Source organism: Oncorhynchus tshawytscha, linkage group LG34, assembly GCF_018296145.1.
Source record: "Oncorhynchus tshawytscha isolate Ot180627B linkage group LG34, Otsh_v2.0, whole genome shotgun sequence".
NCBI lineage: Eukaryota > Metazoa > Chordata > Actinopteri > Salmoniformes > Salmonidae > Oncorhynchus > Oncorhynchus tshawytscha.
The window spans coordinates 11,868,628-11,879,687 of record NC_056462.1 but is presented as its reverse complement, the minus strand read 5'-3'; positions in this window follow the sequence as shown (position 1 = coordinate 11,879,687).

The following is an 11,060-nucleotide window of genomic DNA, read 5'->3' as shown; positions in this document are numbered from 1 at the left end:
CTCTCTCTTTCCTCGCCTCCGTCAGCTTCCTCCAGCTCCACTAAATCACTGGTTCTCAGGTGAGTGGAGAAGGGAGAGGGAGTTAATTATTATCCTCCACCTCTCCTCCATCCATCCTCCTGTCCTCATATTGCACTCCTCTCTCAATCCATCCTGTTGTGAACCAGTGGAGAGGGGATGTACTGAGGGCGGATGGGCGACCTTCCCCCCTCACCTCCCTTCTCCTTTGCCCTCAACCTCTCACTCCCTCTGGACCAGGTTAACTTGATCTCTCGCTCTCTTTTCTCTCTTTTCTCTGTCATTCTGTCTCTGTCTCTTTCTCCCTCTCAACACACAATTTCTCTTACACTACAAGATGGCAGAGATGGATTGTGCTTGTTAGTGTCAGCCAAAACTGGATTTCAGTTTTTCTTTCTGTTACGACCCTTCTATGGCGAGGCGGCGGAGCGGTTTCTGTTACGACCCTTCTATGGCGAGGCGGCGGAGCGGTTTCTGTTACGACCCTTCTATGGCGAGGCGGTGGAGCGGTTTCTGTTACGACCCTTCTATGGCGAGGCGGCGGAGTGGTTTTAGATTCAATGGGAACATTCATATTTTGTGTGTTGTAGTTTGCTACTGAGTATTCAAGTATTCAAGTACAGTATGTACTGGTGTCTTGACGCATACATGTGGAGTATCATTAGGGACTAGCTGTACTTTGTCTTCCCAACATACAAACTGAGCGTGTACCTCTGTGAGAAGATTCCACTGCTTGATTGGTTAACAAGCCGAGTGTTGTTTGGTGACTTCATGTGACACAGAATCATATGACATAGGACATGTAGGCCTGAGATTCCTGAGGCTCAGTCATAGCTGCGGGAAGCTGTTATTTGTTTTTGGGGCGGATTTGTTTTCTCTCACAAAAGTAGTGCACTTGGCCTTTACTAGTCCTGTATTTGTGGACCGATACAGCTGTCTGTAGTGAAGGCAACACATACATCTTTGCCCCCCCCATCGAAAAAACTGCAGCCCTCCCAAACATCTTTGCGCAACTATGGGCTTAGTAAGAATGATCTATAGTGTGGGATCAACACACTGTGACAGTTAGAGGTGTCTTGGAGAACAGATGAGCAGACTTCAGTCAGAATCACACAGATGGATACAGCAGAGAGGACTTCAATGAGTGTCTATACAGAGATGACAACTGACACCTTGTTTGTGGACAGAGACCCCCCACACACATGCATGCAAACTCGTACACACTCACCACTCACATCTGACTACTTAATGTGAATCCGCAATGAAACCTGCACAAACACACATCCCCTTTGACACCTGTAAATCCTAGAGAAGTTGGCTGGTGTTGTGAAAGTTGTTGTCTTGAATCACTCACTTTTCAAATCCCAAGAACTCCTACTATCGGAAAGTCCTCACGTGTGACATCCATGTCCATTCTGTCAGATTTGCGCAGCATTAGTCCAACACTGTTCAAAATCCCAATCTATATAATGCCAGTAAGCCGATCGCCCATCGCGCGAGTGAGAAAGAGAGAGAGAGAGAGAGAGAGTCAGGGGCTGCTCTGTTGATCCAGGCCCTTTGTAGAAACTTGTCGGAATGATCTTCTTCTGTCATACAGGACAGGCAGCCATGGCCCAGGAACCTGTCATCTCCCGCTCCCCGCTCCTCTCCGCTTCTTAGCCTTTCATTAGAGAGGGAAAAACAGCCTGAACAGCCGTATCTCTGACAAGCTCTTTATGTCTTCTTCTTAAGATACAAAATGTTGCTGCCAATCAATCGGGTCCTAGTATCTCCAGACAGACATCTATGTAGCTAAAAGAATGGATTGAGGATGCTTGATAGTTTCTGGCCCACTTCTACAGCTTAAGTTTGTGATATTCCTTTAACATTTTGCTCCATATTCTATAGTCATATTTCTATCGATGTTTTGAAACATTTAAATGCCATTCTAACTGTAATCTTACCTCCAAATTTGAATGAGGTAGAAGCACAAAAGGTTTTGTCTAATAGGGGCACAAAAGGATCCTAGGTGTCAGAATAAAGGGTTATTATGTATACTGCACTAGGAAGATGCTTTGGATTACAGGGAGAGGATGATCTTTCGTTTTTTTTAATCATCCTTGGCTTGAAAGCCACAGCCAGTCTGAGGTTGTGAGTGTATAAGTCAGGGCACCAGAAACCAATTTAAAAAATGTCCAGGATGGTGAATTGAAAACCAGAGGATAAGAGAAGCAAGATATCAAACGGAGTATTTATTCTGACTATCACACAGTCCGTGACACAATAGAAAGTCATTTTTACTTTCAGAAAACCATATTACGGCGCCGGGCAGAAAAACCATTTATCAGACATAGTTTGTGAGTTTTAGTATGAAAAGCACATATTTTATGGGAGTCTGCGTCCATCCAACACGTCAGAGTTTGATATGACATTGTACTATCAGAACTACAGGAAGGCATTTGACTGTTTGTGGTATGATGGGGGATTTTAGGGTTGTCTCTAGTAGTTTTCTGTGTTTCTTTTTTGTGCAGATGTTTCTGGTATTTTGGGGTTGTTTGGAGTTGTTTCTGGTATTTTGGGGTTGTTTCATGAGGTGGTTTTATGAACAAGTAACATCACCATGCAAAAGTTAATTGGACTGTTTTGCAGTCAGCTGCAAGTCTCCACTCGATCTGGCTTTTTAGATTGCATTTGTTTCATCTGTTCTGTTCTGCTTGTATTATCAATAGTGCATTTTTTTTCTGTAAAGGGCACCAAACTTTTTCTTTATTCCTCTACATTAGCAATGAAATGTTCAATAAAACGTACAATTCCAGCTGCAATATTGGATAAACCAACACAGAGCGCGAAGACAATGACTGAGGTATGTTCATGTCACTACGTGTGTTGTTATGGTCTTTATATGTTGCTAGACTGCACATGGATGGATTCAGTTAAGGAACAATCTAGAAAGCCATCAAGTAGGGGACTCCCTCTTACAATCTCCCTCATCAAGTTGTGTGGCTCCATTTAGTTTGACTCTCCCCCGGCCGATGGAGGAATTTTGCCCGATTTTATTCTCAAACTAACAAAATGGCCGACAGCAGGGGGTCTCCTCATTTCGAATTTGGTCTGATATGGGATGAGATGGAATCATTTTGATGGAAAGATGGAGGGACGGAGAGATACTCAAAAGGAAATATTAATTAGGTTAATAAAAGGCTCCAACGGGGATCTGAAAAACAGACTCGCTTCACCAATCATCACATCACTTCCTGCCTAGCCAAAGCCTAGACTAGCGTGCCATCCAATCCATCGGCCAAGCATCACTGAAGAAGAGACAAGAAGGCCATGATTATTCAAACTCTCTCCTTCCTTCTCCACATCGATATCTGAGAGACATCATATCATGCATTTCATTTCATTGTGACGAGGGGCCGTGCTTGGTTTGTTTGGGCTCGGCTTTTCACACTAACTGTCAAAACCCAAACAAGTTCGCTCCTATTCTCAATCTCTGAAGTCAACAGTAAACCAAAGACCCCCCACCCCCTCCCATCCCCCCAACCACCGCCCAACATTCTTCTTTGCTCATTTGCATGCGTGTTGACTTCATCAGTATTAGGCAGTAAATCTCCCGTCAAGCAGAGTAAATCAGTGTGCTGGACAGGTTACAGGCTGGTGTCTGAGGATACCGGAGCGGGAGGGAAACACTCTGTCAGAACGCCAGGGATGATTAAAGAAGCCCGATGCTGCTCGATGCTCCATTCGAGATTGTGTGTGTGTGTGTGTGCGCGCGCGCATTCCTGCATTGATGTTTATGTGTAGGCCTACATTTATATGTTACAAGTGTACCCAGGTCAAGAGTTCATGCAATCATGTTTCTCATATAAGTTTACCCTGTTCCCTCAGACATGTGTACATTACTTTCACAGATGAATCAATTGAGTCCCACCAATACTTTCTGACTGTGGAAGATAAACATCATAAAAAGTTTGCAGTTGAGTGTAAACAGATCAATATGTAATTATTATTATTTTTTATTTTTTTATTTAACCTTTATTTAACTAGGCAAGTCCGTTAAGAACAAATTCTTATTTACATTGACATCCTACCCCGGCCAAACCCAGACGATGCTGGGCAAATTGTGCGCCGCCCTATGGGACTCCCAATCACGGCCAGATGTGATACAGCTTGGAAGTGTGAAATACTTACGGAGGCCTATTGTAGAGGATTTGCAAGGCTTTGCACACTGCTACCTTGAAGATGGCTGAACTGAATCCAGTGTTAGGCTAGGGATTTTTTTACTCTCTTGGCAACCCCATGTTGATCGGACTTGCGATTGGCTAGCTTCTCACTTCCTCTTTGGGCATTTAGGAAATAGTTAGTGGATATTTCAACCAATGGGATGATTTTGTTTCATGTAGTTTTTTCCTTACTGGCAATACCATTGTTGTCATCCTCAAAAATGTCACTCATTACACTTTTTGTGTTTACTTATTCAAAGAACTGTTTGTCCAACCATAAGTATGGCCTTCTCTTTGCTTCTAGAATGCGGTGCTGTGTAACATGATACTAACATGCTCTGTATGCTGGCCAGGGGTGGTGAATGAACCTGTCACGGGAACCCATTTGTGAGTTAGAAGTAGCAGCATCAGTTGAGGCCCTCACACATTTGGAGAGGAAATCATTCAATTGCCTGTTAAAAAATAATCTGCAATAATTGACTGATACTGTGTCAGATATAATTGCCTGACATCAAGCGCAATTAGGTTTGGTAGCCTTATGTATCCTGGTTAAATGAAACTGAATGTGTTCAGACTGGATTAACCAGGCTACAGCAAGGATACATGTTGAAATCCACATACAGACAGGACATGTATAATAACACCACATAGCCAGGGTGACAGGCCAATCACTGAGGTGAGGTGGAGTTGACAAAGAGAAACTTGACTTTGCATTGTAATCACACATCAACAGCATGAACAGACAGAGCCACAAGTAAACACATTTAGCAAATCTCTCTTTATTTTATCTTAATTTCATTTTAAAAACAATAAATAATAATACATCCATAGCTGAGGTGCACAATCTGTCAACCATTTCTGTTTTCCATGTTTACAGTGCAGTTAATCTCTAATTAGGACAGACAATCATGAAGTGTCTATTTTGTTCAGTAGAAGACGTCTGTAACGTCTTACCCTCGATGTTTACTGACTTACCAGTAGTTTGATGGACAACAGGCAACATAATGAATAATCTGTCTGGACAAAGATTGTCTACAAATGAACAGGCCTGTCAAGTGATGGACTAACTACTGTACTGTAGCTATTCAGATAATAACTGAGCATTCAGTGTAAACTGTAGCCACTCTTCTTTCATTATACCCTTGATATAATATTCTGTGTTAGATCAGTTGGCTCATTCTTTCTAAACGGGAAGTGTTAGAATGTCATTCTAATATTTTCAGTTAAACAAAACCGCAGGGGGAAGGGAAAAACATCTTGGTGTGTGTGTGTGTGTGTGTGCGTGTGGGTGTGTGCGCGTGTGTGCCTGTACATGCGTGTGTTTGCGTGTCTGCACGGTTGAAACAGACGTCTGCTGAACATCACTCCCAGCTGAAGGAAACATGGTGACATTGTGACACGTCCATTTGTATTTCTATGCCCCTGCAGACAACTCTGTGAGTCAACACTGATGTCCAAAATAATACTTCAAACACCCGTAACATTTATCTACTGTGGCCCCGAAAAGCTTCAGCTATCGACAGTATTTATTTATCGTGGCTCATAGCCAACTGTACATTGAGTATCTAAGGAAAGGTATAATGTAGACCCGCAGTCCAGTAGGGAAAAACAATCAATTAAAAATGGATAAATTGACATATGTGAAGCTAACTTAACTTTAGATTATTTTCTACTCAACAATTTACCTCATTACTATTGCCAATATGTAATTTCTCCAACAGTATACAAGTATCCTAACTTCTACCATGGTGTTTTCTCTATCTCCCTAAGATAACTATTCTAAAATAGTGCTGTTGATGTCGAACACCATAAAGGAAGTAACCAGTTGAGCGCAGGCTGGAGAGCTGTAGAAATGCTTAATCTGACATTTATTTCCAATCAGGTGGTTTTCCTTTAGATGATGCAAATCTGGTGTGAAGCGTCAAGCCTAGTCCAAGCTGTCAACAGTTGCTGAATTGCAAAAGCAAAGATCCATGACGGAGAGGAGGAGGAGGAGGCCAAGAACTCTGCCTGGCTGATGCCAGTAAACACACAAAACAAATGTCTCTCCACTTGAATAGGAAAATAAATAGTTATAAGCCTGACACACACACACATGCACACAATTGTGTGGACACACGCATACATAAGCATGCAATCGCACCCACGCGCACAAACATAGACACACACACACACACACACACACACAGTTCAATCTTCTTTGGCTCATTTTCAATAACCATATTTCAACTTGACTTGTTTGTCATTAAGTGTATGTTACAAACTCTTTACAAATCTGTTGACAGACTGTCGCACTAGCGAGTTACAATTGTTTGTTTGGCTCAACAGGCCGGCAGCATTGTCTCGTGGCAGAGAGCAGTTCTAAAAAATACTATGTGGCTGGCTAGCTGCAAACCGCTATCATAGAGAGGCTAGAGACTTCCAGAAAAGTGTGAGATCTAAAGTGGGGGGGGGGGGGTAATCCTCCAAGCAGAACTAACAAATGTCCTTTGTGGACAATACTGTCAGCCACAGCGAAAAAAGGAGAAGATATACACGTGTGTGTGTGTGTGTGTGTGAGTGAGTGTATGTGTGTGTTTCTTTCTTTCTTTACAGTGGGGATGCCGTGGTAATTATACCTTGTCCTTCAATAGTTGAGAGCAGAAAAACATCTGTGCCGATTCCCCTTTGTCATAAGCGATGCTCATTTGGGAGCAGACAAATCAGGGAACAATTTAAATAAACATAAAGCATACTTTATTTTCTCTGTTTGAGACGAGTCGGCTACAGGCCCCCTATTGGGCGGTTTGGCGATCCAGGCTTATAAAGGCAATCTCCCAAGTTATTATTCTCACCAATGTTTTTCCTCGTTACTCCAGAGTTTACGAGGAGGGTGCCGGTGTATTCCCAAAATGCCTTGCTAAAGAATGCAGGAAAAGCCTCTCTCTGACGTAATAAACATGTAGATTTTTAATAACCACAGCAGGGACTGGCGTCTCTGTGTTTTCAGACTCAAACACTGAAGATGATGAGAATCTTCCACTACGGGACAGTTAAGAGGATATTGTAGACGGAGACAGGGTCGTGTGTGTTTGTTTGTGTGTGTTAGGTTCTTTCCTTAGCCTGTGTGAGTGTGTGCGAGAGTGTGTGTGGTGTGTGTGCGTGTGTATGTGTGTGATGGGACTACTCTCGCTCCCTACTCATTAGCTACAGCCTGAGACCTGTCCCATCTCTGCCAACATTCAGAGAAAGATCCCCCATACACACATCAGGTTCCTTAAAACCTGGGTTGGGACTGAAATCAAATTAAAACCTACCAAAGCCATACATATTATAATTAGCCATGGACTCTCTTGGGTTTCATGTCCTGGCATGACATGGAGAACAATTGAACCTTTCTCAACTCAACCTTAACCTTTCTCACATCAAGGACATTGCAAAAAGTGAATGCCCCACTAAACCACACAAACGTCAATGTGTGACCACAAAAACATGAGACCATGTTGCATTAGCTTTGCCAGTAACTGTGACTACTAAGCTATAGTTCTTGATAATAATCATACAAAAATGACAAGCTATGCATCAGAGGGGCCCCCAACTGAGATGACATCACTTATTAGCCTACAGTCAGTGATAATCAGATGTGGCCCTACTGGTGTGTGAAAGCAGACGCGTCATGCCCATAGGGGGCATGTGCCTTGTCAGATTAGTCTTGTTTTTATTTTATTTTCTGATGTCAAATTAATTACTCAACTTAATTTTAAGCCCACATTTTTTCAAAACTACTGATAAAAGATCTGTCAGGCAACAAGTAACCCCCCATTCTCCCTAGTAAGTGGTTCCTTCCAACGTGTACCACAGAGGAGTGTTGAGTGACACACACAGCGTTTAATTAGATTTTACCTGCAGTGGTGGGCAGGACTTGCAGGAGGTATGTTTTTAAATGAATTTGATCAAGCTATGTAGCCTATTGGTTCCTTCTTGATGAATAAATAAAGCTACCATGTTTTATTGTTTATCTGTAATACTAGCCACCTAGCAATGTTATGAAGATGGTATTAGCTAGCCAGCTAGAGTATTTATTTTATAATAATATATTTTGTTTTTGTTTTTACTCAATCTGATTGGGTGGGCCAGGCATCCCCTCCATCCTCATGTAGGCCTACTTAATGCCTCTAAAATAATGGGTTCATGACGCCCCTGTGTGAGAGATCATGATAATCCATGTCTTGAACCACCTGCCGTGTTTGCTAACACAGCACACAGGTGACTCAGCAGTGCCTGGACAAGGTCAGGGGAAAAGGGTTTTGTTGCACATTAGTAGATAACCTCCTTCTCTCTCCCGGGATATAAAAAAAAACATAATTTTAAAAGAGTAGTAACAGTACACTATAATTACAGATATGTTTGTGGTAGACAAAAATTGAACATGAATTATTAACCGTCTGCGGGTTGTGTATTTAGTGGCAATTAAATCAGATTATTTTGTAGCCTATGTTAAATGAAATACATTGAGTTACACAACTCCTTCATTCAAAATACTATATTTTGCACATTGTTTGATCAATATGACCTAATTTACAAACTCCATATTTTTCAATCCCAAAGCATTTTTGCACATTATTAGGGTACATCTCATTATGAACTTTAAATACATTATTTTACACAACACTTTTTTCGGACTGTAATTCTGGACAATTTAGATATGGGACAAACGTTAATAGACTTCATGACCTGGTTAACAACACCTGAGCTCAGGTAATTACTAATCAATAACTCGGGTGCATACAGAGTTAACCTGTCACGATAGCGCCACGCGCTTCAGATCACTGGTGAAAAACTAAAGACGTGCGCTGAGGAGAGTCTCTGTTTCTCCACAGAACAATCCGTACGTTTCCACGTCGCGCACCACAACCAGCGGGAGAGTTAAGCTCTTTCCCGTCGTCGAACTTCTCATACACAGACACAAACGGGAAGAAACTCTGTCTAAAATCTAGGCTGACAGTGACACATTCTCTCTCACGCTGTCTTGTTCCACACGGAGGAGGAGGGGGGGTGTCAGCATAGCGACAGAGATATTCCCCACAAGACCACTGCTCGTTGGACTGACTGAGTCTGAGTCGTTGGGTGGCCAAGGTGGAGAGGGAGAAGCGACTGAGACCCTTTGATAATTCCCAACAGCTCCTCATATTTACATTGTCTTCTGCTCCGACCCGACCAGCGGTCTTCAGCATCGCTCTACCTGCGACTCCAGTTCACTTTATCCCGCACGCCTCCTGTCCTTGCGCGAAGAAAGCAGAAGCTCCCCAACCGACTGCCGAGGTGGAGACCCGGTCCTCGGAAAGGTAAGACAGTCTGAGTCTATTAATGGCGCAATTATACTCGAGTAGCCTAATTGTTTTCTAACAGACTTTCCAGGTGATCAAGGACACATGTGGGAAGTTTCGTTTAGTTTATTTTTCTCACCAAACATTTTACGCACATTGGAACGTGAGTGCGTCATTGAAATAATTAGCAAAGCTAATGGTTTTTGCCAAAGACATGCACTAAAATGTAGTTTTACGCAATGTGGTAGTAGCTTATGAAGACTTGCTACTTGGAGAGTAGTGCATGTGTGGGCATTGGAATGATAGGAAATGAAAGACAAGGCACCATTTTTCCGATGTGGTTACATCCTTCTGACAGCAAATCCATTGAATACCCATAATAGGACTTTTGACTTGGATAGGCTTTTTCCCCTTCCGTCATAATATGTCAACTGTAGTAAAACGGTGGTCTATTGACATCGTACCATGTTGATGTGACTAGGATGGTTTTCAATGGTTTTGCAGTTGTGGAATTTTTGCATTAAAAAAATCAATATGGTTTGTTGATACTACCTTGACAGTCCATAGAGAAGCGCAGGACTGATCGAGCTTCCATATGTCATTGTGGTCTTTGACCAAGCAGAAATCATATATCATTTTAGTTTCCTTCTTGAGATAGACCAAATAGTTATGCATAATCATATTCAGTATGCTGTGTAGGTCCGTATTGCTGCTCTATGAGGTGCACATATTGCAGACTACAATTGCTTAAAGTTTTTCCATTATAAAGATAATTACTTCTGACATTTTTCATCAGCAACTGTAGCCTATTGAATACATTTTGTATAAGTGACGTTGTGACTTAGGCTCATGGTCAAGGTCACTAGGCCTACTTTATACAGATTTTAAATGTTTTTGGAAGTCATTTCAACTGCAATATTTCCCTTGTTTGAATAGTCTGTACTTCTGAAGGCCCCGGGGTCAAACTTGAGTCAAATTTTCCCTCAAAAGCCTACTGCAGCATTTGTTTGGCGAGATCACCAATTCAAGCCTATTTATACTCTGATAACTTTTCTCTATTACACGTTTCACCATAGGCCTATGTGTCCTATAGCCTAGTATAAATGACACCTTAAATAAATCAAACATAGCACTGTGATCTATGAATACTGATTAGATATGAATATAAATTCACACAGCGCTATCTTATCGTCAGCATTCCTGCTCGAATGGATATATGTCTATGATCCTTGGTGTCATATGCGTTTTGACACAACTTTAGCATCTCTCTATTTCTCATACATTGTGGGTCCTGCATATTGGTCCCTGAGCACTAATTTACTAAATAATCTGTGATGAGAGAGAGAGAGAGAGAGAGAGAGAGAACTTCACTTCAACCTGAGCTGATAGTGTGCGCATGAATCTGCTGATTGGACATAGCAGCTGGGGCGCCGGAGAGGCTTTTTCCACAACCACAGTCCCCTGATAGATTAAGTCTGGGTTTCCTCCACTGTGTAATGGATTATCAATGTGCAGGATTCGTTTAGTTTATTAC